Raw genomic sequence first — 27,592 nt, forward strand, 5'->3', positions numbered from 1 at the left:
TTTGGAAATACGTGAAAAACACCGAAAACCATGAAAAAACGGCCTTGGCGGACTTCAAAAATTATGTATTTCCCTTCTCGAACCCTTTCGAGTCCGGGCTTCATTGCAATCGGTGCTGCCCCAAGGTTCCTTTGTATTTCGCTATATAAAGAAATACACCAAAAATGCATTAAAACAAGGCTTTGGCGCAAACCTGAAATCTTATAAAAAATCATTTATAATGTCGTCGAGTCTAGCTCATTAGGTCGCCCATATGTATATGTAAAGGCCCTACCCCATGGTTTTCACCGATAATGATCTAGTGATATAACATGGGCCATCGATCTGCGTGCGCGATCGACGATCCACGTTTAATTGCCGATCATAGTCGCAACTTCCGTATTGTCTGCACCGATATTGCCAATTTTCCTTCGCCGATTGCGACCCGTTGATCCGATCATCAGCGATCACTGATCAGTGGTGTCCAGCGTCAATTACCCTGCCTACAACCACTAATTTTCTATTTTCCACTTAGATCTGGGCCGTTGATCAGCGAGATCTAACAATTGCTGTGCATTCTTGAGTTTTAAGCCTCTGATACATGGTTTTTCATGATTTTGAAGTGTTTTAGCCTCCCGATAGTGCATTTATGTCCTTCCAAGGGCTCTCCTCCCTCGCTTGTTTGGATGTTTAGATGATCCTAAGCACTTTTGAAGACTTAGGGAGCGCTTTGGAGCATATTTGGATCCATTTGCATGATTTTAAGCAAATTTTGGAGACTTTGGGAGTGATTTGGATCCATTTTTGGGCCAAACGCCAACAAAGCTAACAGAACTAATTGTGAGTTTGGTCAGTTAATGCATGCATGCATGCAACTAGTGTACTCTAGATAATTGAGGATTCTCTCATAAATAACTCATGCATGTCAGTTCAGACAAAGACGCAGTTGAGATTAAAGATAGGGACATTGTACTATTAGTTGGAGGAATTTTCCTATAAAGGAAACTCATCCATGCAGAAGGAACAAGGTTCCTTGAGGATTGTGTAGTTTTACAGGGTGTGAGATCAGTGTGAGTGATCAGTGTTACACTTGGTAACAAGAGGATCACCCAAGAGAAACTACGCAAGGAAATAGGAGGCTTGGAGGGCAGAGGAGAAGGTTTGTGAGAAGCCTTGTTTGCTTGTGAGCATCCAGGAGGATTGCACTGAGAGCTGGCTAGCTGTGAGAGCTAAATATTTGTGTAATTCTAATGTATTTCCACCTTGTATGATAATACAGATAGTGGGGTTTTTAGCTAAGGCTTTCCCCTGAGTATTCTTTTGTGTTTCATGTGCATTGATTCTTCTTCTTATGGTTATATGTGTTCAACTTGATCTTGCTCAATCTTTAAGCTTCCGCAAAGCAAATTGATGGTAGAAGTAGATTATAATATTTTGCTTTGGTATATTGAATTATCAGGTTAATCTACAGTCAGATTTTCTACATGGTCTTAGAGTGAGATTTGTAGAGAATTTGCATAATTTCTACATAAGGTTTGTTGTTTTCAAGTTTTGTGTTCTATAAAACAATATTTTATCAGAGATTTTAATCTTTTGATGTATTAACTTCTAGCCTAGTGTTGTTATTTTTGTCTATAGAACTTTGAAGGCTTTTTCTTTGTGTGTTTTCCAAGTTTATATTCTCTTATAGGTATTGGATCTTGAAACTGGCATATAGGTTAGTTTTACCACCTTGCATTTTGCATTATCAATTTCCTTATTCCATTTTGGCATTAGGATCCACCCCATCAAATTTTGATGCAAAAATTATTATTATTCAAAAGTGTCATAATTTGCATGGTAGAGCCTACTTTATCATGGGTGTTGTAGATAGTACCTCATTGTAACTTGGCTCCCATGCTGAATTTTTGTTCATAGGCTCGAGAGTCCTCTTTAGTTCGGCCACAACTCTTTTCAAGTCGCATACTGCTTAAATCTTATTATCAATTATATCTAAGAGGCTCTCAAATGTTAAGTTGTATTACTGCATTGCATATAATCGATTGTGCTTTTGAGATTAGTGTCAACTCCAACTTGCTCTCTTATAAGCCTACTCTTTATGCATTCTTAAGTGCAAACCTTGCAATTATTTCCTTTGTGACTTGACACCTTTATTCCTAGTTGGAATTTTCCTTGAGTGTCCATATCCTACATGCTTCCACTGCATTGAGCATAGTAATGTTCAAAGCATTGTAAATAGTTTTGCTTGTCTGTGACACTCATTCCCTCCATTATATCAAAACCATTTTTTTATTCTTTTTCAAGAATTCTATAATATGAAAAAGAAAAAGAAAAAATATATTAAAAAATAGGGTATAGGAAAAGAGTTTCTTTGAAAATGTTTTGCAACAGTATCAATTGTGTCGCCCTTGAACAAAGCATGAAGTTATGAGTCATATTTTCATTTGGTAGGTTTTTAACATGGCCTTAAGAAACTAAAGCTTGTTTTGATCTTTTAATCCTCTAATTGGTTACTCTTCCAATCATATGGATAGTTTATTGATGCTTATTGAATCACAAAATTATATCATTATTTATTCTTGAGTCTTTGTTTCCCAAGTCAAAAAATGTTTCATGCTTATGTTCATGGGAAGTCAGGTATGTGTCAATCATTCTATGAGTCTCTTACCTCATTATGTCAAGAATTCTTGGTTATCAAGTCATTTTAAATATCGACAAGTATATTATTCATATACTTGTGTTAAATATATAGAAGGTCCCTATAGACTTCTTGTTAATTGGTCATCTCTTATCAACTCCAAAAAATCTCTGAGAGTAGACCTAGAGTAGCACCTTGGCCTTATTTACATTATTTACAGGTGACCTTATTCCTTGCATCAATTTTAATCATTTGTAATTAACTAGGTGGTTTCCATTTTGTTTGAAATCATCTTCCATTCGAATTCAAGCTTTTGTGATCCATAACTTATTAATTAATGAAGATTTTCGGAAAAAATCACATTGCCAATATTTGGTTGACGTGTTTCGAACTAGCTAGTGTGGTTCATCTTCATGACAAGATGAAGAGACAAATCTCAGAGGAAGGTTAAATAGGAAGATAGGTCATCCTAACGGTTAGAGGAAAATGGCTAAATTTGACCAAGGAGGGAAATTTATAATGTTTATTAATTTATTTAAACAGTTTATTTATCTATTATTATAATTTAACCAAATAGCTATATTTGACTAGGGTAGGGAATTCTAATTCACTTAACTAGTTAATAATTATTTATTTACTTAATTAACCAATTTATTTATCCATTCTTTTATTGTTCTTAAATAATTGTTTATTTGGTAATGATTTGGAAAAATTAATAAGGATTAAAAATAATAATTAATGATAAGGAATAAATAAATACTAACACTAATAGAAATTAAATGTAAAAAAAATAAAAATAAATAAAAGGAATATATAAATAAATATTAAGAGTGAAAAAATAAATAAATAAAATAGATAAATAAATAAATTTTAACAAGGGATATATATTAATTTATGAAGATGATAAATTAATGATATTATTATTATTATTATTAATAAAAATTGGTAATAGTAGTAAATAAACTAATACTAATCATAAATGCATAAATAATATTACTAGTAAAAAAATTTCAATAAATAAACAGAGAGGCTAATACTCTCTAATTAATATAAGGAAGGATAAAAAAGGGGGACTAGAACATGAAAAAGTCTATACAAAGAGGAGAAAAAACTAGGAGGAGAGGGTGAGAATCCAACAGCTACTAATTTTCTAGCCGTCATCCCTATTAATGTTATTAGAAGAGCTCTCAATTTCAATGGCTTCCCTAAACTTACGGTGATGAAAATGAGATATCTTTGCAATGACCTTAGCCTCCTCAACGCATATATGATGCTTGGTCTTTGTTGCATGTTCCGCCAAAGCAGAAGATTTGGTCCTCCCATGCTTGATATTAGCAGTGTGTTCCTTAATCCTTTGGCTAATAGACCGACTTGTTTCACCAATGTATGAGGTACCACATGAACACGAGATACCATAAATACCTTTCAAATCCATAGGGTTCACTTGGTATTTAACAAACCTTAAGGAGCTCTTAATGGTGTTGAGGGGTCTAAAGGTTGAGGGAACATTATGCTTCTTCAGGATTCTCGCAATCTTGTCAGTCGTCCCTTGGATGAAGGGGAGGTGAACTCCTACAAGACGATCAATAGTGTAATTCTTAACCTTAGGACCTTTCCTAGCTTTGAGGAAAGCTTTAACACCCTACTACCTACTATAACCATTTTGGACAAAGACATTAAGGAGATGGGACTTTTCATCAGAAAGGTGGTCTTTATCTGAAATTTGAAGTGCATGAGTGGCTAACGTATTGAGAACTCCTATCTTCTGAGTAGGAAAATGATGGGAAATTGCATGAAGACATTGCTCAGTATGAGTCTTTTTTTGATACACCTGATGGGAGAAAGATCCATCAGCTTTCCTTGAAATGAGGACATCAAGGAAAGGAAGGCAACCCTCAACTTCTCACTCCATGGTGAACTTTATGGAATCAGATTGATTATTAAGATGCTCGAAAAGAGATCTAACTTCTTAGGTCCGTGTTGCCATATGGAGCAGGTTTCATCGACAAATCTTTTCCAAATATTATGTTTAAACGTAGCTGAAGATAAGGCTTTAGATTCAAAGTCTTCCATGAATAGATTTACAACAATGGGGGACAGGGGAGAACCCATGGCCACCCCACAGGTTTGTTCATAGAATTCACCTTCAAAACAGAAAAAGGTAGAAGTGAGGAAAATCTCAACAAATCTGGCAGTGTGGGGATCAGTAAGGCGAAAGATGACATCAAGGGCATCCTTGATGGGGATGCTAGTGTACAGGTGAACAACATTAAAACTGACAAGATTGTCTCCTGGACTTAGGGACTTTCCCATTAATTCATCGCTGCCCAGCACCTCTCATCTGGTCTTTCTTCCACCCAATCTGCTCTAGTCGACAGTCTACCCTCTGCCGTTGATTGCTCTCCCAATCTTCTGTGGTTCTCGTCCTATCTGCCCAAATCCAGCCTGTAGTCCCTCCCTTCAGCTCTGCCTGAGTCCATGAACGCCTCTGCCGCCCCCTTTCACTCTTCACCTCATTCTATTTCTAGAAATTGTTACGCTGACCGAACTGTAAGCTTGCAGCATAGATCCTCTGCGCTTGTTTCTTCTTATCGCCGTAGTCGCAAGTCATTGCTTACCTGCCCTTCAATTCCATCGAATCCCTCTGCTTTGAGTCTTCAAACCCCCTCCTCTCCCTACCATATTAGCCCTCATAATATTTGTTCTAATAATAAAATTTGTAATTATAATGAAAATAACAATAATAAAAATCATACTATATATAATAACAATCTTAGTTCTTATTTTAATAATAATAGTAAAGAAAACGATATCATTAGTAATAATAGTATTAATAATAACTCCCTTAACTCTATAGAGATTAGTAAAGAAGTGGATTTAAATAGTGATAAAAATAGTAGTAGATCTAGTAATAATAAGGATTCTATTATATCTAACTATAATAACAACAACAAGAGAGTACTTAGGTATCTTAATAATAATAAAGATGAAGATTGTAATAATAGAAATACTATTAATAATAACAATGTTCATCCTAGTAATATTAATATTAATCATCCTAATAATAAAGTAGTTAATTTATCGAGTTCTTCTTTTCCTCCTCTGGTCTTTAGTCTTTTGGAGAAGGGATTAAATTTTTCCCTTTCTCCCAAGAAAATTCCGGTGGCTGATATTATGTGTGATGTAGAATCTGGGATAAAGGGCTTACCTGATAATATTAAAGATATTATTCGGCAAGACTGTGTCGTTATCCTTAGGAAAGCAAAGCCCCCCAAGCATAACATTAGCAAGGATGAGTTCGAAGCCCTAAAATCCTTGAATAGGAACCCAGACATCGTCATTTTAAAAGCAGACAAAGGTGGGGCTGTTGTCATCCTTGATAAAGAGGATTATCGGAAGAAGATGTTGGATCACCTAATCAATAGCGGTAGCTACAAAAAACTTGACAAGAATCCCTTGAAAAATATTTCCAAATCGATTTCTCTTGCTAAAAATCCAGTAGCTCTGTTAGCTCCTTGAGCCATAAGCTTATTGAGAGTAACCCTATCACTCCCAGGATCTATGGGCTCCCTAAAATTCACAAAGAAGGGGTCCCCCTTAGACCCATTGTCAACACCATAGGTGGGCCTACCTATATTTTAGCTAAATATTTAGCCATGAAGCTTAAACCCCTCGTGGGTCGGACAGAGTCCTTTGTCAAAGACTCTGCCTCATTTGTTAGTGAATTACAGGATATGAAATTCGATCAGGGAGACAGTCTTTTCAGTTTTGATGTCGTTTCCCTGTACACTAGCATCCCCATCAAGGATGCCCTTGATGTCATCTTTCACCTTACTGATCCCGACACTGCCAGATTAGTTGATATTTGCCTCACTTCTACCTTTTTTTGTTTTGAAGGTGAATTCTATGAACAAACTTGTGGGGTGGCCATGGGTTCTCCCTTGTCCCCCATTGTTGCAAATATGTTCATGGAAGACTTTGAATCCAAAGCCTTATCTTCAGCTACTTTTAAACCTAAGCTTTGGAAAATATTTGTCAATGACACCTGCTCCATATGGCAACACGGACCTGAGAAGTTAGATCGCTTTTTCAAGCATCTTAATAATCAGTTTGATTCCATAAAGTTCACCATGGAGCGAGAAGTTGAGGGTTTCCTTCCTTTCCTTGATGTCCTCATTTCAAGGAAAGCTGATGGATCTTTCTCCCATCAGGTGTATCGAAAAAATACTCATACTGAGTAGTATCTTCATGCGAGTTCCCATCATTTTCCTACTCAGAAGATAGGTGTTCTCAGTACGTTAGCCACTCGTGCACTTTGAATTTCAGATGAAGACCACCTTTCTGATGAAAAGTCCCATCTCCTTAATGTCTTTGTCCAGAATGGTTATAGTAGGCAACAAGGTGTTAAAGCTTTCCTCAAAGCTAGTAAAGGTCCTAAGGTTAAGACTGACACTACTGATCATCTTGCAGGAGTTCACCTCCCCTTCATCCAAGGGACGACTGACAAGATTGCGAGAATCCTGAAGAAGCATAATGTTCCCTCAACCTTTAGACCCCTCAACACCATTAAGAGTTCCCTAAGGTCTGTTAAAGACCAAGTGAACCCTATGGATTTGAAAGGTGTTTATGTTATCCCGTGTTCATGTGATACCTCATACATTTGCGAAACAGGTCGGTCTATTAACCAAAGGATTAAGGAACACGCTGCTGATATCAAGCATGGAAGTACTAAATCTTCTGCTTTGGCAAAACATGCAGCAAAGACCAAGCATCATATATGCATTGAGGAGGCTAAGGTCATCGTAAAGATCTCTCATTTTCATCATTGTAAGTTTAGGGAAGCCATTGAAATTGAGAGGTCTTCAAATAATATTAATAGGATGACGGCTGGAAAATTAGTAGCTGTTCGATTCTCGCCCTCTCCTCCTAGTTTTTTCTCCTCTTTGTCTATACTTTTTCATGTTTTAGTCCCCTTTTTTATCCTTCCTCTTATTAATTTGAGAGTATTAACCTCTCTGTTTATTTATTGATTAATTTTTATTAGTAATATTATTTATGCATTTATTATTAGTATTCGTTTATTTATCGCTATTACTATTACCAGTTTTAATAATAATAATAATAATAATATCATTAATTTATCATCTATCATATATATATATATATATATATATATATATATATATATATATATATATATATGAACACCTTCTCTTTTATTTTTATTCCCTTGTTAAAATTTATTTTTTTATCTATTTTTTTTACATTTAATTTCTATTAGTGTTAGTATTTATTTATTCCTTATCATTAATTATTATTTTTAATCCTTATTTATTTTTCCAAATTATTACCAAATAAACAATTATTTAAGGACAATAAAAGAATGGATAAATAAATTAGTTAATTAAGTAAATAGATAATTATTAACTAGTTAAGCAAATTAGAATTCCCTACCCTAATCAAATATAGCAGTTTCGTTAAATTATAATAATAGATAAATAAATTGTTTTAAATTAAAAACATTATAAATTTCCCTCCTTAGTCAAATTTAGCAGTTTTCCTCTAGCCATTAGGATGACCTATCTTCCTATTTAAACTTCCTTTGAGATCTATCTCTTCATCTTGTCTTGAAGATGAACCACACTAGCTGGTTCGAAACGCATCAACCAAATATTGGCAATGTGATTTTTCCGAAAATCTTCATTAATTAATCATCTTCCATTATCACACATTGGGATTTGTGCAATACCTTGGGTTCTATTTTCCTCACTGGTGGAATTCCTTTCCTCCGCCAGTACTTTCTTTATTGGTTTTTATGTAGAGGGTCTGTTCCATGTGTTATTTTGTCTAATAAATGCAATATATGTACTCATTGGTAGTTCATTCAATATTTTTTGTTTGAGTCCTTCCAAATCATTAGACTTATGGCTACACTCACTTTGGTTGATGGGAGATGCATCAATTCTCTCCTTCGATCAAATCTTTTCCCAATGAATCCAAATCATTTTCTTTGGGAATAATGGCTAGAGTAATATTTTAGTACCTTAGGTTTTACAGTCATTAGTGACATATTTATTCACTATTAACATTGAGAATACATCAATGTCCCATAATTGATAGATCCTTTCATGTGTTTGACTTCAACATATTTATCCAAACTTATTAGAATGTACTAGAAACCTTGACATCCATTATCATTGTTGATGGGTGATATTGCATGCGTTAACAATATACATTAATGACCCATAATCAAACAATTCCATGTTTGACTTCAACTCGTTTATTCACATGGTGTGGATTTGTACCATCAACGGTCAGTTTTGAAGACCTTGCATTGTGTCAACATTATTGTTCACTTGTCAACCTTTTCAACTTTTGTTAGTGAACTCCATATTAATATGTTTTTCTCATTTCAATAGAATCTTATATGTTGAAACTCGAGTTTTAGACAATACCACTCCTTCCTCCATGACTTTGTTACAACACAGGGGGATCAGTTGTTCACTTCATTTACTCCAGATATCCTTCGACATTATATACTAAGGCATATCTCCACTATCTATTGTTCGTAGCTATGATCTATTTGACATGGATCCATTGTGTATTCCTTTGTGGCCATGATTGTCACTTCATATTTATATACATGTTCATGGACCTACAATGTACTTGATTTGGTGACTATGCATATTTCTTCTTCATGTGCATACCCTAGTTTTCTATACAACACACTGCTAGTAAATATCTCTTGATTTTCCTTTTAATTTTCTATTATATAAGTGTAAATTATTCATTTCCTATATATAACAATGGTTTCCTTTGAGTAGAATTAGTATTTTCTATTAAAAACAAGTCTAAGTCTTACTTGTTGTGTAATGATTGAATGGTCAAAAAGTATTGCTACAATCAACCATTAATTGTTGAATAAGAGACACTACAACCTAGTTTTCCACCCATTGAGACCTCAATGAATGCTTGAAAAGTTAGCTAAACTTGATTCAATTCTATTTATTTCATTTTCTTTGATTTAGAAGTAGTTTTCCATTCAATACAAGAGTAATTAGAATTTTTTTTCAATCATTAATTTACATAAGTGAAGAGAGTATCATTGTGTGATCCATTTGATGTGTGATATACCACAATGAGAGTTTTTACCTACGGAATCTTTGGAAGCCTAGGTTGGAAGAGATTAGTTCCATTTTTCCTTGAAATTTACATTGGTAGTTTAGAACCTTGTTTTTCTTTGAAATAGTTCAAGTAGAGTTAGTTTGATATCAAGAATTTTTATTATCTCCACTTCAGCGACTTAATGTATTTATACCTTCTTTAATTATAGATACTAAGTTTTAATTTCATTCTTAGTCAAAAACTTGAATTTTATACTTAGATGTTAAATTTGAATTTTATTTTTATATCCTAAGCTTCACTTTCATTCTTAAGCTCGAATTCCATTTTTAGCTAAAGTTTGAGCTTTATTTTCATTCAAATTTTGATAAGTTACTTAACTAAAAAATTTATGCTTTTTATTTTAGATTTAATTTCATTCTTTAAGCTTCAATTAACATTCATCATTAGTCTCATAGCTTATTTGACATTTGATAAAAAAATTCATTCTTAGTTAAACTTAATACTCATTAGAGACTTGACACATTAGGAAACTAAGCTAATTATTTCACATATAGTGAGTGTGCTTCATTAGTTTACAAACCTCGGATTGATATGATAAATGTCTTCATTTATGCAAGTAAATTAAAACATAACAATAAATTGAATGTTAATTTCATTTACACAATTTCTTGTGAGAAGTTGAGCCCTTCTATAGAACCTTTATCTCAAATTGTCGAAAGGGAATGGTCAGACAATATTAGTTTAGTTGGATTTTCATTTGAGAAGGTTTCATCTCTAGAATTTTCGCCCAACCTATCCCAAATATTGTTCTTGTTAGGGTAGTTCCAAAAAAACAAGATCTATCACCCTATAATGGTTCTATTATCCCTACCTAAGTGCTAAAGAGTAGAGTAGCCAAACTATGAATGTTTGAACTCATGTTAGCTCATGGTGTGGAAAAGAAAAGGACTCTAATGATACCATATTAATGAAAAAAGGAAATAATATTGGAGCCTAACCCCATCACTACATTGAACCCAACCCCTCATAATATTTCTTTCTCTAAATTGGAAGTTTCTTTGTATCTTCATCATAATATAGAGAGTGGGGAGAAAAAAGGGTAGGGGGATTCTTCCCTTTTGAAGTCATCAAAAGATGTATCCAATAAAAAATTATCTCCTAGACAACTTCTAAGTTCAACAAATAATCTCATGGAATACCTAGGGTTTGTATAGGTGGAAAGGATTTGGGGAAGTAATTTGTAAATATGTCTTAAAAAAGGAAGAAATGGAGATTATTTTTATAGAAACAAAAAACTATTAAAGGGGTCCTTTCAACAAGGATGACACAAGGAAAGGATAAAAATTCTTAGTAGTGGTGGGCTCCTCCTCTAAAAACATTCCTTGGAAAGTTTAGTAAAATTACATAAATATAACCATTTAGTTGATCTAACATATAGTGACAAAGGAGAAACAATCAAAGGAAATTTAGTTGGTTTCATGAAAGTTGAAAATTTTAGCTTTAGAAGTAATAATTGGTGGATATGAAGGAGTTCTCACTAGATTAGAAGAAGATTTTGTGGTTGCTAAATTATTCTCTTATTCTCGCAAAAATATGGACTAAATTGCATTCACTATAGACATGGAAAACCTATTCTTTGGTTAATAATGATGAAAGAGAGTTTTTTATCCAAAATTGATTTGAACCAAGGCAATGATTGTAAGACTTGGTACCTAAATATAAGTTGGAAACTAATGAATATTAGATATGACATAAATAACAATTAAATGGAAAGTTAAATAAGACAAATGAGAGGAAAAATATAGAATTAAATTAGAATGAGAGACAAAATATCAATGCATAGGAAATTATATGTTAAGCTTATTGGCCTCCCTGTTACCCTAGTTCTTGCTATTTCTTCTTGTAATTTTACTCTCAAATGGACTTTTGTTGCTTACTAGCCAAAGAAGTAAGGATGCGTAGAGAACTGGGAGTTTCATTGTACATGGATATTTTCGAAATAGGACTAAAAATCATTTGAATGTTTGTTTTCTCATTTTGGTTTCCAAGTAAAACCTTATGTTAATTATGGCTATGATTTATCATTGTGTGATGTAATTTAATTTCTAGTTGCATTCAATGGATTTTTATGGTAAAATGTGTGGCATTGATGTTAAAATCTGCATTAGATTCAATATGTTAGTTATTGGAAGAAATGTTATTTATTTAATTATTGTTTATGTTTTTGAGAGTATGAGAATCCATTCCCAACTATACTTTTGTTAATTTCACTCAAAATTTCATTATCCATTAGCAATTGGTGAAATCCAAAAGTTAGAGAATCTAGACCATCCATCCAATTAATTGAATGGATCAATGGAAGTAGTGATATACTTGTTGCATCTTTCTAGCCATATTGTGAATTTTTATTCTGCAAATAATCCATTTCTAAGTCATTGGCATCTAAGACATAACTCTACACAACAATTGATGAATGAATTGAGATTGCATACCTATCCTACAGGTCATATTAGCTCTAGCAATCCCTACATAGGGGTCTATAGGATGTGGAGGATGTACGTACCATCATATGGTCATACACACCATTGTACAAGTTGTACACCTTTCATTCAAGCAATATGATCATCTAGTTTGGTTTTAAATTAGGTTGAGTGTTGAGGTTATTTAGTTATTCAAAATAAACCTTGATTACTCCCTTATAATAAAATAATTTGGCATTTAGTGCTTGATCTATTCCTTCTCTAATAATTTGAGTTATCCAGACATTCATTGCAAGATGTCTTGTATCAGAATGCTTGCATACTTACATCAATGTTGGAATTAATTATCATCAAGTAAGAATTTAAAGGTAGTGGAGCATGATATGGTATTGATTGTTAGATTTAGAATAATGGAAATTAATGCATTCCCCCTTGATAAATTTATTAAAAAAAAAAAAGACTCGAGGATAACTAAGTACCTAAATGCTAGTCTAAATTGGAATAGAGACATATGTGCATCCATGTTGAGGTCAATACATCTTAGTTTGGGTATTTTAACTAAACACTAAGAGGATTACATCTCCATTAACTCATGGCGACATTGGTCAATTCATTTTGTCTTCATCCATGTCATTACAGTCACTAGAAAGAATACATACATATAGAGACAAGAATTTCATATACTAAAGCTTGAGTTGATGTCTAATTACATATATCTGATAATTGCTTCCAAAGGACAATGGAGATAAATTCATTTATTATCCAAATATTTCATATCAAGCTAATGACCTTGTTCGTTCTTTGTGGAAGCGAGTCTAGATAACGCGCATTGCTATATTAACACGATATAGGTTTATATATTGCTATCAATAGAGGTAGAATCAATTGAACTCAATAATGGTTATTATTGGCGTATAGTACCAAATAACTAACCAAGCCTTGAACCCAAGCTTGAGCATAGTCTTCATTCCCATACAACGATCAAATAAGCATAGTCTCAACCATCATCATCTTGATAGATTCAATTTAGTTGGATATCAACGTGGAAAGGAGTTGCACCAAAGATATAACTCTAAGTGAAAAAGTATCAATAGAGTTTTGGTTTTTATTGGCCTAATTATTGTGTTATTAGATGGTTTATATGTGTAGGTTACAGTAGAGAATTTGATATACCTCTAATCTTAAGGCATAGTTACACTCAGAACCAAGTTGAGAACAAAGGCCTTGTATCCATTTCATGAGTTAGAGATATAGCGATCAAAAGTTAATTCTTTGAAGTATCCATGTTGGTGAAGTGAGTGAGTTATAATTCCCTTGATTATGAATCATTTTTGGGATTATTTCTTTAATTATGGAATTTTAAGGGTTAAAAATGTTATTGTTGGGGGTCACATCTCACAAAATTAATGTGTAGTGTGAATCAACTAGAATGGACCGCATCTAGTAGGTTATTTTTCATAAAATAGAAGAATCAATTCTTTAGCATGTGCTAACTAGTAATATGGTGCCAAGATGGAGTAACTTTAGGGTGGGAAAAGAAACCATAACTAAAAGACTTGATAGGTTCTTAGTTTCCTGATATAAATGATGATGATTGATTCGCATAGGATAAGGTCATGGGTAGGCATTAGAGGATGATATCATCATTTAACTATTATTCTTTATATTGAAAAGTATGATGACAAATGTGTTGCCCTTTTTAACTTCAATCATTTTTGGCCCACTAATGATGAATTTTTCAAGATGGTCAAGTAGGAATACAAACATTACAACCATAGAAACCAAGGCTCTACAATGTGTTAACTTCTAGAAAATCCTATAAGGATAGAAACTACTAAAGTTCTATGGAATCCCAAATTTCTCCTATTTTTGCTCAAAATTATGCAAGGAGTATTTTTAGAAGAAGATAAAGAAAGGAATAAAGAGTTGGAAGGGAACAAAATGTAATTATTAGTTTGTTCCAAATGAAAGATCAAAATCATAACCATATGATTGGCATGACTGAGAATACTATATTATTCCAAATCCATACTTAGAAAAGGAGGAATATCAATATTATTTAGGAATTGGAAAAAGCAGATGAAAAAAAAGTTATAAGGATTCACGAAATAGTAGATCTAGGAGTTTCACATTTTAGAAAATTATATCAAAAACTTATTAGAAAGACAATAAATATTGTATTTTTATCCTCAATTTTTATTGATGATGACATAATTAATGAATATTTAATCAATAGAGATAGCCAAAGAAGAATTAAAATTGTGGAATAATATTTTCAAATGGATGAAATTCTTGGTCCAAATGGTTAGATAACGGAAATTTTTGTTGGATTTTATGACTATTTGGAATATGGATTACTTAAGGTACTTTAAAAGTCAAGAACACATTGTTGAGATCCCTAGAATCTATCTCCATTGAATTAATTCCAAAAATTATGCTCTTACACATTTTGAGGATTTTGTACCTATTTCTTTCTATAACTCAATGTATAAGGTCATTTCAAAGAAAATTACATGAAGGCTTAAGATAGTGTTCTTAGAAGATATTATCATAATAAGTTTTATTTTCTTAGCGAGAGGAATATCCATGATGTTATAGGGGTATCCTACAAAGGTTCTCATATTATCAAAGTCAACAAACTTCCAACAAAGGTAATCAAGATGGATTTGTAAAAAAATTATGATAAAGTTTGTAGTATATTAGGTTAATACAAATCCATATTGGGATATGTCTACCTATGGTAAATTGGATAGCATGATGCCATTATTTAATTTCATTTTAGTATTGATTAATTGGTCTATAGTAATATTTTCCAATATAGCAAGTGAGCCTATGCAAGGTTAACTTTCCCAATTTCTCCTTACTATTTATAATAGTTGTGGAGGGTCTCAGTAGAGTTGTGATTTCTCTCAAAAGAAATGGTTCAATCAAAGGCACCAAGTTGGGTAGCACCATATCCTTTACACATTTTATATTTTTGGATGATGTCCCTTTGTTTTTTAGAATGGTACTATATGATATGATTGAAATAATAAAGATATTGTAGAGTTTTATTGTAAGGATACAAGTATGTAAATTAGCTCTCATAAGTCAAATCTCTTTCAGTGGAATTCCATAGGGACAAGAAGGGGGATCACTATGTTTATTTATTATAATTGTATTGATTTCATAAATGACCTAAAACATTTAAGGTTTATTTTAAAACATAATGATATGGTTTTAGGGGTTGGGTCTAGTAATATAATGAAATTGAAAAATAATAGTTAGATGGCGTAATAGATGGATGTCTATAGGAGGAAGATTGACCCTAGTTTAATTACTACTAGAAGTTATTCCAATGTACTATCACTCATTACCTATATTTTAGTAGGTATGTTGGAAACCATAATGAAGAGATGCTTTAAATTTATTTGGATATTTTAGAAAGAAAAGCATGTGATACCATTATTCAAGTGGACGAATATGGTGAATCCAAAAGAATATAGAATGAAATAGACATGTTCATCACTTTGGGAAGGATATAGGTGTTAGGAGATTATAGAGACTTATCAACTATGAAGGTTTATGACACAAGGTAATTCGCAAAAAATATTTGGAACCATTGTATTTTGAAGAATGGAGAAAGAGGCATATTAAGTAAACACCAAATCTCTCAATTATATGGAAATGTTTATTATGACCTTCCAAATGATAGGGGACTAGATTGTATGAATGGTGGGTAATGGGGGGAAGGTAAGGCTCAATATCAACCCATGAATACGTTGTGTTGGGAAATTCAATTTATCTTGAGCACTATTGAATCACACTTGTAGGAATCTTTATTATGGTAGATGTTGTAGATGTATGACTTCCACATCCTTGTGGCACCAAGGATAGAAGATACATGTTAGGCTCGGGTGGAGAAGAATAATTGGAATACTTATGTTCAAAGGGTATTCCAAAGTTATAACCAAGGGATGGATAGCGATATATTGGTTCGGTAGAGAAATGTATTGACCAGACAATATAAAACCAATTTAGGTTATAAGTCCAAGTTCTTAGAGGGAGCAAGAGAGGAACTATTTGGTAGTGTAAAATTACATGGAGGTCAAAGCACATTTAGAAAATGAATCTATATGTTTTTACCTTTGGCCAACAAAGTACTAACGTGGGATTTGTTTCAAAGGAGGGCTTCGAAAGTATTAGGCATATGTGTAATGTTTAACATGGATGGGGAGTGTGATTATCACTTCCTAGTGTAGTGTGCCTTTGTTAAGGAACTATAGGTTGCTTATTTAACCTTAATAGGTGGGAAGGGAGTTTGGTAAGGTGATTCTTTAGTAGACTATATGCAGTATTGGTTTGAACATAGAGCTCTAAAAGAGCATATAACCTTGACCCTACTATTTTCATAGGCATGATGGTTTGTAAGAAATATTTTCATATTTCAAGATCCCATTGTTTTAGGTATTTAGGGTCAAATCAATTTCACTTGCAATGGAATAAGGTATGTTGGAAAAAAAACAACCAAGGAAAATTACAAGGGTAATTATAAATGATATGTCAAAAGCATGGGATTTTTTTAGTGGGGCATGTTGAAAATCCTTAGTATATGTGATGTACGTAGTATTTTGCTTACCTTGAACCCTAACAATGTGAATGTAACAGACCCGAGTTAAAAGTTCATGTAATAAAGTTAATAAAGGAAAAATATGACCAAGGTCATGGGACACTTATTCCAATATGAATGTTGGGAAAACATCCTATTGGGCATCACTTGTTGTTTATTATGGTTAAGGAAATTGGAAAAGGCTTTGGAAAGGAAAAGTGGTAATCATTGGCATTTATTTAGGAAAATAAAGGAAAATAGGAGAAACAAGAGATGAAAGGTCACAGGTTTTCATGAGGAGGAAATTGAAGTAAAATAGAGGGAAAATGAAGAAATTAAAGGCATCAATAATAAAAAGGCATCAGAGAATTAGTTTGGGGCATTTTTCAGTTTGGCTTTGGAGTTAGTTAGAGAGAGGAGAATAGCGCCAAAGGGAGAAAGCAAGAAAGAAAGCAAAGGAAGGAAAAGGAAAGAAAGTACAAGCAAAGGAAGGACAAGGAAAGTAAAGGAAAAGAAAGGAAGGATTGGATCAAACAGCATCAACAGGAGGACTCGCAGGTAACAGGTTGCATGTGTGATTTCCTATATGAAGTGTGAATGCATGCTGCATGCATTTTTGTATTTGGTTCATTTTTTTTCATTGGCATGGGTTTTGTCTAGTTGATAGTGTTTTCAGCCTTGCCTTGCCAATTCTTCGATATCCAAGTTGTGATGGGATTCATTATTGGTTGAGCTTTGGATTTTCAGAAGCTTTTAGATTCGAGTGAGGTGGTCTCAGGAAAATCCAAAGGGTTGTGGGTGGAGATGGTTTTCTCCAAGAATCCCATGATAGGTGAGTGGAGACAGGAAAATTCTTCAAGGGATGGTGAAGGAATTCTAAGGCATCGAAGTTTGGTTTGGTTTTGTGATCTCGAGACTAGTTTAGGTGAGATCGCGGTAGCATGAGGGTGGATGTGGTTTAACCTTTGGATTCCCTTGGTTGTTTATATCTTGGTTTATCCCATGAGATCCCACATTCATACTTGGAATATGGCATGGGGGTGAATGGATGAAAGAAAGATTTGGTTCAGCCCAATCTATGGTCGAGTGGTATGTGGAAGTCCTTGACTTGGTTGGATTTTTCATCATTTAATGAGATTTATTTCTCTATGTAAATCTATGAAGTATTTGTACTAGTTAATATGATGATTTGATGGTTTTTATGTCATGGTTACTATGATGATTATTTGTTGGTTATAAGCATGGATATGTTATATATTCTAGTTATGGCTTGTTCATTAATTGATATGTATTTGGTTGGTTGATGAATGAATGAGCTAAAAAATGTTATTACAACTACTAAGAGATGGAATTAGACCTTCTTGGTGAATCTCAGATAAGTTTCGGGCCCCTATGTTCAGATATGCAATCATGACCTATAGATTTCATGTTCACTATATGTTTGACAAAATGGTTGTCATGGTTATGCCTTCTTAGGCCAAGTTATTGACTAAGTTTTGTATGAATGACTTTGTCTTGATGTTATATATAATTCTAGAAAGTCTCATTAAGTTCTTGGTAGTGGTTGGAGTCAGGCTCTGAAAAGGTGGCATTGATTCTGGGGTCGCATGCTCAGAACTGGAAATTTTGGGTTGCATTCGCTACCTTCGAGGCTTAAGCATGAGACTGGAGGCATACAGTTGCATGGTGGCCTTGTCTTGTAAGAAACTAGGAGCCTAGATCACTAAAAAGGAAAGTTAGCTCATGGTTTGGGCACCTGGAGTGAAGTTTTAACTCCTGGGGATCTTGTATCTCCTAAGGGAGGTCGGTAAAGTTTCAGTTTGTCAAATCCACTTCCTTAGTGAAGCTAGGAGGTTGATTCATGTCATAGTATCCCTCATCTCATGTTTAGACTAACATGCCAGTTAATGTGGGTAAATGTGAGATGGATGGTTATATATTGGTATTAGAGCATGGTTCGAACACTTGGACCAAATGGGCTAGATGCATGTTGTTATGCATGCATTCTCATGGTTTTGGTTATCATGCCTGAGGTCATTGTATGCAACTAGTGTTTTCATGCATGATGTTGATATATTGATATGATTATGTATATATATTTATCGTGCTAATTTGGACTAATTGTGTAGATGAGATAGCCTCCTTGAATGTCATTAAGGTATGATTTTCATTATGGAATCTATTTGATTTATCTAACATGGCATGTTTGCAAGAAGAAGAGGATCAAAGATGATGAACAAAATGGTGGACTACAGTTCACATGAATCTCCCTACATATCAGTTGAGAAACAAGGAGATGAGAATAAGACTACAGTTCACATGAATCTCCCCATAGATTAGCTGAGAAACAACAAGATGATTATTCTCTTGATATAGAAAACACATTAAGGAGTTTGAGGGCAGATATTAGAAGTTTCAAGGTAGAAAATGACAAGTTGGTTGAGGCTCAGGAAAGACTTGCAAGGGCTCAGAAAAAGTAGGAAAAGGTCAATGCAATGATCCTTAGGAGTTTTTCATACTTTCATAGACATAGACATCTTAGGATTAGTCAAGAACATGAAGAGAAGACTAATGGGGCATATAGTAGCAGGTGTCGGTCAAGATACAGGTTGGATAGAGGTGTAGATTTTCCCACTATAGATCACCTGGTAATGCAATGTACTAAAGCAAAACACTTGATCTACTTCTACAAACAATTTAGCGGAAGCTTAATCGAACATGAGCAACATCAAGCATGAACATATATAATTGAGAATGAGAAGTAATCAACCATAACACAGAAGATGTATCACTAGGGAAAGCACCAGCCTAAAACCCCAACTCTGTATTATCATACAAGTGGAAATCTTGTTCAAGTTACAAAAAGAATCAGCTCTCAAGCTATCCTGCTCTCTCTACAATCAAACAATACTGCTCACAGACTCAATAGACATAGAATATATCTTCCTCAAGCCCTCCAAGCCTCTTATTTCCTTGCGCAGTTTTGATTGGGGTCTAATGATATCACATGTGTGAATTGGCCTCATCACACTCACTGTAACCTCAGGTCCAACTGCGCAATCCTTAAGGAATAATATTCCTTCTGCATGCAAGGAATATCCTAGCAACTGATAGTACATTGTCCCTCCATCTGATCTCAACTGGGTCTCTGACTGAACTAACATGCATGAGTTATCCATGAGTGAATCTTCAGTTATCTGAAATACAGTAGTTACATGCATGCAAGCATTAACTAACTGAACTCTCATTAATTTAACAAACTGTTAAATTAATCTAACTGGACTTAACTCAATTAACTGAGCCAACTAATTACAACTCACTCTTATCTCTTTAATTGATGGATAAATCCCTCAATCAAGGAGAAACTGTTGCATGTCCTCACATAGACTTCAAGTTCATAATTCCTTAACTAATTAACTCAAGATGAATTAATTAATCAATTTACAAACTGCTTTTAATATCAAATTAGAATTTTACTTCCTATGTTTAGTCCAGGGACTGACTAAAATAAGAAGGGATCCCGAAATGCTATTTTTAGAAAAGCTATTTTTAGCACTTTCACTTTTCACCCATTGTTGCTAAGGTCCACAATGGTTGAACTGCTATTTATAGTCCGACTATTTATAGCAGTGCTCTTTTTAGCATTTTCTATTTTTTAGAATTTCTTGTTGTAAATCTCAACACTCCCTCTCAACAAGAAAGGGATTATCAGTAACCCTGATCCTGTCTCTGTGGAACTCGAACTTGCATTTTGACAATGCCTTAGTCAAAATATCTGCATCCTGCTCCTCAGTTGAAACATACTGCAACATCATGATCCTATTGACCACACAGTCCCGTAGATGATGGTAACGGATATCTATATGCTTGGACCTATCATGAAACACTGGATTCTCAGAGAGTTCTATGCAGCTTTGATTATCACAGTATATCATCGTAGGATCCATCATCTGACCAAACAATCCCACTAGAATCTTCCACATCCAAATGGCCTCGCATGCTGCCTGATTGGCAGCCATGTATTCAGCCTCTACTAAGCTAAGTGCAACTGAACTCTGTTTCCTGCTATACCAAGAAACTGCAGCTGAACCAAGGTTGAAGATTCCTCCAGAAGTGCTCTTCCGATCTGATGGACTACCAGCCCAATCCACATCTGTGAAGCCTTGCAGCTTCACTCCCTCTGTCCATCTGTACCACAATCCGTACTATGTAGTGCCTCTGAGATATCTCAGCACATGCTTCGCTGCCTTCCAAAACAGCTTGGTAGGCTGAACCATAGCTTGACTCAGCTGGTTCACCGTAAAGCATAAGTCGGGTCGTGTGTTCACCAAATGCATAAGTGAACCCACCAGCTGCCGATAAACAGTAGCATCTACTATCTCACCTGAAGTAGCATCCTGCTTCCTCCAATTCCCAGCTAGAGGAGTCTGCATGGGTTTGCACTTCTCCATGTGAAAGCGCCGGAGTATCTCATTGGCATACTTGCCTTGAGACACAAATACTTCCCCATCTTTCTGCCACACTTCCATGCCTAGAAAGTAGTGCATGAGGCCCATTTCCTTCATCTCAAACTCTCTTGCAAGGTCCTCCTTGCAAGATTTGATCAACTGATCATCACCTGTGAAAATTAGATCATCGACATAAAGTACAATAATCAATGGCTTACCTTCTACCATGATGTGGTAAAGGTTCGCATCTGCTTCACTCTTGGTGAAGCCCAACCCAGTGAAATAGTTGTCAATCCTGGTATACCAAGCACGGGGTGCTTGCTTCAGCCCATACAGTGCTCGCTTGAGTCAGCAAACATGTGACTCATGATTGAAGGTCTCAAATCCTTCGGGCTACTCAATGTATACCTCTTCCTCAATCTTCCCATTGAGGAACGTCGTCTTCACATCCATCTGATGGATCTTCCAACCCATCTGAGCTGATAGAGCTAGCATCAATCTGATAGATGAGTACCTTGCTACGGGAGCAAAGGTCTCATCGTAGTCGATCCCCTCAACTTGTGAGAAACCTCGGGCAACAAACCTTGCCTTGTGTCTCTCAACACTACCATCAGCTGCTTGCTTTACCTTGTAAATCCATCAGGAACTAACCACTGACTTGTCCCCAGGTCTAAGGAAAACATCCCACACATTGTTCCATATGATAGAATCGTACTCTTCTACCATTGCATCAACCCAGAATGGTTGCTATGTTGCCTCCTGAAAAGAAGAAGGTTCGGTCGCTACATACTCCCCGACCAGGGCCATGTAGCCAGTGTAGCTCTCGAGAGATCTCCTCTATCTATGCTGAGGGGATGGCTGCCCCACATTCTCTCTCGCATCTAGCATCAATCTGTCATCTTCCCGCAAGCGTTTCCGCCCATCTCTAGAAGACTCTCCAGGAGTGGTGGTCTCCACTACTAGATCCTCTGCATGTGGCTGATCCACATCATCAGGAGGCTCCTCCTCCTTTGGAACTAAAAGTTCCTCATCACCATGCAACTTGAGCTCCCTCTCAAGTGACACTCGCATGGCTCTCTGCTCATTGAACTTCAGATCCCTGCTCACTACAGTCCTCTAACTGGCAGGCAGAAACACACGATAGTTGTGGGGTGTATCTGTGTACCCCACAAGTATCCCCAACTCAGCTATTGGGTCTAGCTTCTTTCGAGCATCTTTGGTCACATGATAGAAAACTGGTGATCCAAATATGCGAAAGTGACTCACATCTGGTTGCTTCCTCGAAAAATCCTCCATAGGTGTCTTCATCCCCAAAATATGATGAGGACTTCTGTTCTGAAGGTACACTGTTGTATTGCATGCCTCAACCCACAGATGAAGTGGTAGGCTTTGGTCATGCAACATTGCTTGAGCTACTCCCACAATAGATCTATTCTTCCTTTCGACCACCCCATTCTGTTGTGGGTTATGGGGTGTTGTTAGTTCTCGTTTAATTCCTTCTGTAGCATAGAAGTCTTTAAACTGCTGGGAAACATACTCTCCACCATTTTCGCTACGCAAGGCTTTTACTTTCTTTCCAGATTCTTTCTCTGCCAAGGCTTTAAACTCAAAAAATGTCAAGAAGGTCTAATCCTTCTTTTGCATAAATTAGATCCAACATCTACGACAAAAATCATCAATAAAAATAACATAGTACCTTTGCTTAGTGGTGGAGGTTGTAGAGAATGGTCCACATACATCTGAGTGAACTCAATCTAGGATTGCTCCAGCTCTACTATCCCAATCCTAAAAGGAAGCTTTTGCTACTTACCCAGGGTGCATCCTTTTCATGTATCTGTTTGCTCCAGTTTTCCCTTGGGTAAGCCAGTAGAAATTTGCTACATGATCTTCAAGGCCCCATGATGCAAGTGGCCCCGTCTCCTATGCCATAGCTCGCCAACATCTTTGCTTTTCACCACCTCTGCTTTGGAACTTAGTGTAGCACAGTCATCTACCTCTAGTTTGTAGATATTCTTTACTCGAACCCCTATTCGCTTGGTATGTCCGGTGCCAATATGCCTCAAGAAAACTTTTCCTTTACTAAAGACTACATCATAGCCTTTATCTTCTAGCATAGCAATAGTCACAAGATTCTTTTTCAAACCTGGTACATACTTAACAACAGATAGGGTGAGAGGAGCACCATGCTCCCTCTGAAACACAACTGTACCTTCACCTGAGATAGAGTACTTTCCATCATCACCCATCTTGATCTGTATCTGGAGATCCTTCTCCTCCAATGTACTAAAAAGATTCTTGTCACCCAACATGTGGAAATACGCTCCTTTGTCCAGGTACCAAACACATCCCACCATGGATGAAACCATGCATGCGATAAGCAAGAAATCCAGCTCAAACTCTGAAGCTAGTGCATCACCATGAGATCCCTTTGAGGAACCTTTCTTGGATTTCTTCTGTGGACAATTCATAGCATAATGGCCCACTTCATGGTAGTGAAAGCATCGCACTTTCGACTTGTTAACCTTCTTCCCTCCATGAAAAGATTTGGATTTGGATTGCTTCCCTTTCCCTTTCTTAGCTTTACTCGCTAAAGCTAGATTTTCTTCATCATCTTGTTTTGATGAAGATTCATCCCGGGTGCTTCACCTTATCTCCTCCTGCATCAGATCCGACCAAAGTCGTTCCCAATCTGGAAGTTTCTCTCTTCCATTAACTGAGTCCTGGTAGCTATGCCAGCTCTTAGGAAAACCGAGGAGTGCAAGACTCACCATGTCATCATCAGCAGTCACGATCCCTACGCTTTCAAGCTCATCCCTGCAAGTGGTGAGCTTGTTAAGGAATGTAGAGATTGTGTCACCCTTTTCACACTTGATCTTTCGAAGTTTATCTTTCAATGCCAGCTTCCTCTGATCGCTATTATTCTGATAAAGATATTTCAATGTTTTCCACATCGAAAACAGAGTCTCCTTCCCATGGAGGCTCGAGACAATGTGATCTCGAACTCCCTCCAGGATGATTCTCCTAGCTCTAGCCACACACTTTTTCCATTCCACCAGTTGAGTAGCATCAGTCAGCTTCTAGACTTCTTGATCAATGAAGTCCTTTAGACCGTTATCTTTTAATACTACCTCCATGCGATCCTTCCAGGCTATATAATTTGAACTACCATCAAGGGCATATTCAAGTCTCAAACCACTGAACGCCATCGGTGAAATAGATGTGATAAGAACTCAATTCAATATTCAGAAACCAAACTTCAAACTTCTCCTACTTGTATATTGTTCTTCCTTGATCACCTTTTCTCCGATACCATGTAGATTTTCCCACTGTAGATCACCTAGTAATGCAATGTACTAAAGCAAAACACTTGATCTACTTCTACAAACAATTTAGCAGAAGCTTAATCGAACATGAGCAACATCAAGCATGAATAGATATAACTGAGAATGAGAAGTAATCAACCATAACACAGAAGATATATCACTAGGGAAAGCACTAGCCTAAAACCCCAACTCTGTATTATCATACAAGTGGAAATCTTGTTCAAGTTACAAAAAGAATTAGCTCTCAAGCTATCCTGCTCTCTCTACAATTAAACAATACTACTCATAGACTCAATAGACATAGAATATATCTTCCTTAAGCCCTCCAAGCCTCCTATTTCCTTGCGCAGTTTTGATTGGGGTCCAATGATATCACATGTGTGAATTGGCCTCATCACACTCATTGTAACCTCAGGTCCAACTGTGCAATCCTTAAGGAATAATATTCCTTCTGCATGCAAGGAATATTCACCAAGGAATATCCTAGCAACTGATAGTACACTGTCCCTCCATCTGATCTCAACTAGGTCTCTGATTGAACTAACATGCATGAGTTATCCATGAGCGAATCTTCAGTTATATGAAATACAGTAGTTGCATGCATGCAAGCATTAACTAACTGAACTCTCATTAATTTAACAAACTGTTAAATTAATCTAACTGGACTTGACTCAGTTAACTGAGCCAACTAATTACAACTCACTCTTATCTCTTTAACTGATGGATAAATCCCTCAATCAAGGAGAAACTGTTGCATGTCCTCACATAGACTTCAAGTTCATAATTGCTTAACTAATTAAATCAAGATGAATTAATTAATCAATTTACAAACTGCTATTAATATCAAATTCGAATTTTACTTCCTATGTTTAGTCCAGGGACTGTCTAAAATAAGAAGGGATTCTGAAATGCTATTTTTAGAAAAGATATTTTTAGCACTTTCACTTTTCACCCATTGTTGCTAAGATCCATAATGGCTGAACTGCTATTTATAGCCTGGCTATTTATAGCAGTGCTATTTTTAGCATTTTCTATTTTTTATCATTTCTTGTTGCAAATCTCAACAAGAGGGGACACAGTCAAGGGTGACAGATCATTAGATACACCTGACAGGAGGACTGGTATGTATGGGTTTCATTTTATTTCCTCATCCAAGAGACATCATCACCATCATCCTTATAGGAGGAGTAAATACTTTCTAGAGAAGTTCAAGAAATCCAAGCCTCCTACATTTGATGGTGAGATGAAGAAGTCGGAATATGCAGAGGCATGGTTGCTTGAGATGAAGAAATTATTCATATTTCATAACTATTCAAAGAACATGAAAGCCAAAATAGATACCTTCAATCTTAAAGGGAAATAATATATCTAGTGGGAATATGTGAAGAATGTCAGAGGAATTCGAGAAAAAAGGTTGATTTGGGATGAGTTCGAGAGACTCTTCAAGAAGAAGTAACTATATGAAATATATTATGATGGTGGAGCTAAGGAGTTTTATGAGCTATAGATGGATTCTATGACAGATGATGAGTATACTAGCAGGTTCATGAAGTTGTTGAGGTATGTTCCTTTCCTCAAGGATGAGAAAGAAAAGATTCAAAGGTTAATTAGTGGGTTGCCAACACCATATAAAGACCAGATTGAGTTTGATGAGCCTAGGTCACTGTGTTATGAAACCAGCGCAAGAAAAGATAGAAAAGATAGACCAACGCCTTATAATTCAGCCTCTTCGAGGGGGCAACCTCCTTTACATTACATAAATGAACAATTCTTTGATGATACAAATGACAAAACCTCCTTTCTATATATAGGAGTCTAAGGAGTCACAATATAATCCAGCCGACCTAACAATAATAATATAAAGCCACAAAAATAACAATAGAGGGATTCTATGGGGCACAAAAATAACAATATGGGGGTAATAGGGGCACAACAATATAAATAAGGGGTATAACTACAATAGTAATGAGGTAATCACTAGTATTATAGGGACCCAACATGCCCCTCTCCTTCAAAAAAGTGTTGTCCTCAACGCTTGAGTAGTTCTGGATACTTCTGCATAAAATTCTCATCCTCCCATGTGGAATCTTCAGCGGATAAGTTCTTCCACTTGATAAGATACTCTGAAATTGATCGATTTCGTAGCTGTCGAGTTCTTGTTTCTGTGACTGCTTCCGGTTCCAATATATTTTTTCCTTCCTCGTCAAGTTCTGGCAATATTGTTTGAATTGGGAGCTTGTCACCTATAACCTTCTTTAAACATGAAACATGGAAAACTGGGTGCAATCGAGAAGCTGCAGGAAGCTCCAATTTGTATGCCATAGTACCAATCTTTTGCAACACCTTGTACGGACCATAATACTTTGGTGATAATTTATTATCCTTCTTAGCTTGCTTTAGGGACATTTGCTTATATGGTTGTAGCCGTAGGAATACCCAATCACCTACATCAAAACTTCTTTCACTGCGATGTTGATCTGCCTGTTGTTTCATTCTATTTTGTGCCAACACGAGGTTATCCTTTAAGAGTTGGAGGACTTGTTGTTGATGTTCGATGTGATGTTCCACTGCCTGAACCTTAGAATTTTCTCTTAAATATGATGTGATGGATGGTGGTTGATACCCATAAAGTGCCATAAATGGGGTCATTTTTGTTGTTGTATGGAAGGAAGTGTTATACCACCATTCAGCCAGAGGCAACCATTTGACCCATTGTGTCTGTTTATCAGATACAAAGCAACGAAGATATCCTTCCAAACATTTGTTTACTATCTCAGTTTGCCCATCAGATTGAGGATGATAAGATGAGCTATGAGCTAACTGAGTACCAAGACAAGAAAATAATTCTGTCCAAAAATTTCCAGTGAAAATGGGATCTCTGTCACTTACAATAATCTTTGGGTTTCCATGTAGCTTTTGAACTGTTTCCATAAATGCAGTAGAAACTGTACTGGCTTTAAATGGATGTGATAATGCACAAAAGTGTGCATACTTGGTAAGTCTGTCAACTA

This window comes from Pinus tabuliformis, chromosome Q (genome assembly GCF_031772625.1).
Source record: "Pinus tabuliformis cultivar Carrire ecotype Pingquan chromosome Q, CPIR1, whole genome shotgun sequence".
Classification (NCBI taxonomy): Eukaryota; Viridiplantae; Streptophyta; class Pinopsida; order Pinales; family Pinaceae; genus Pinus; species Pinus tabuliformis.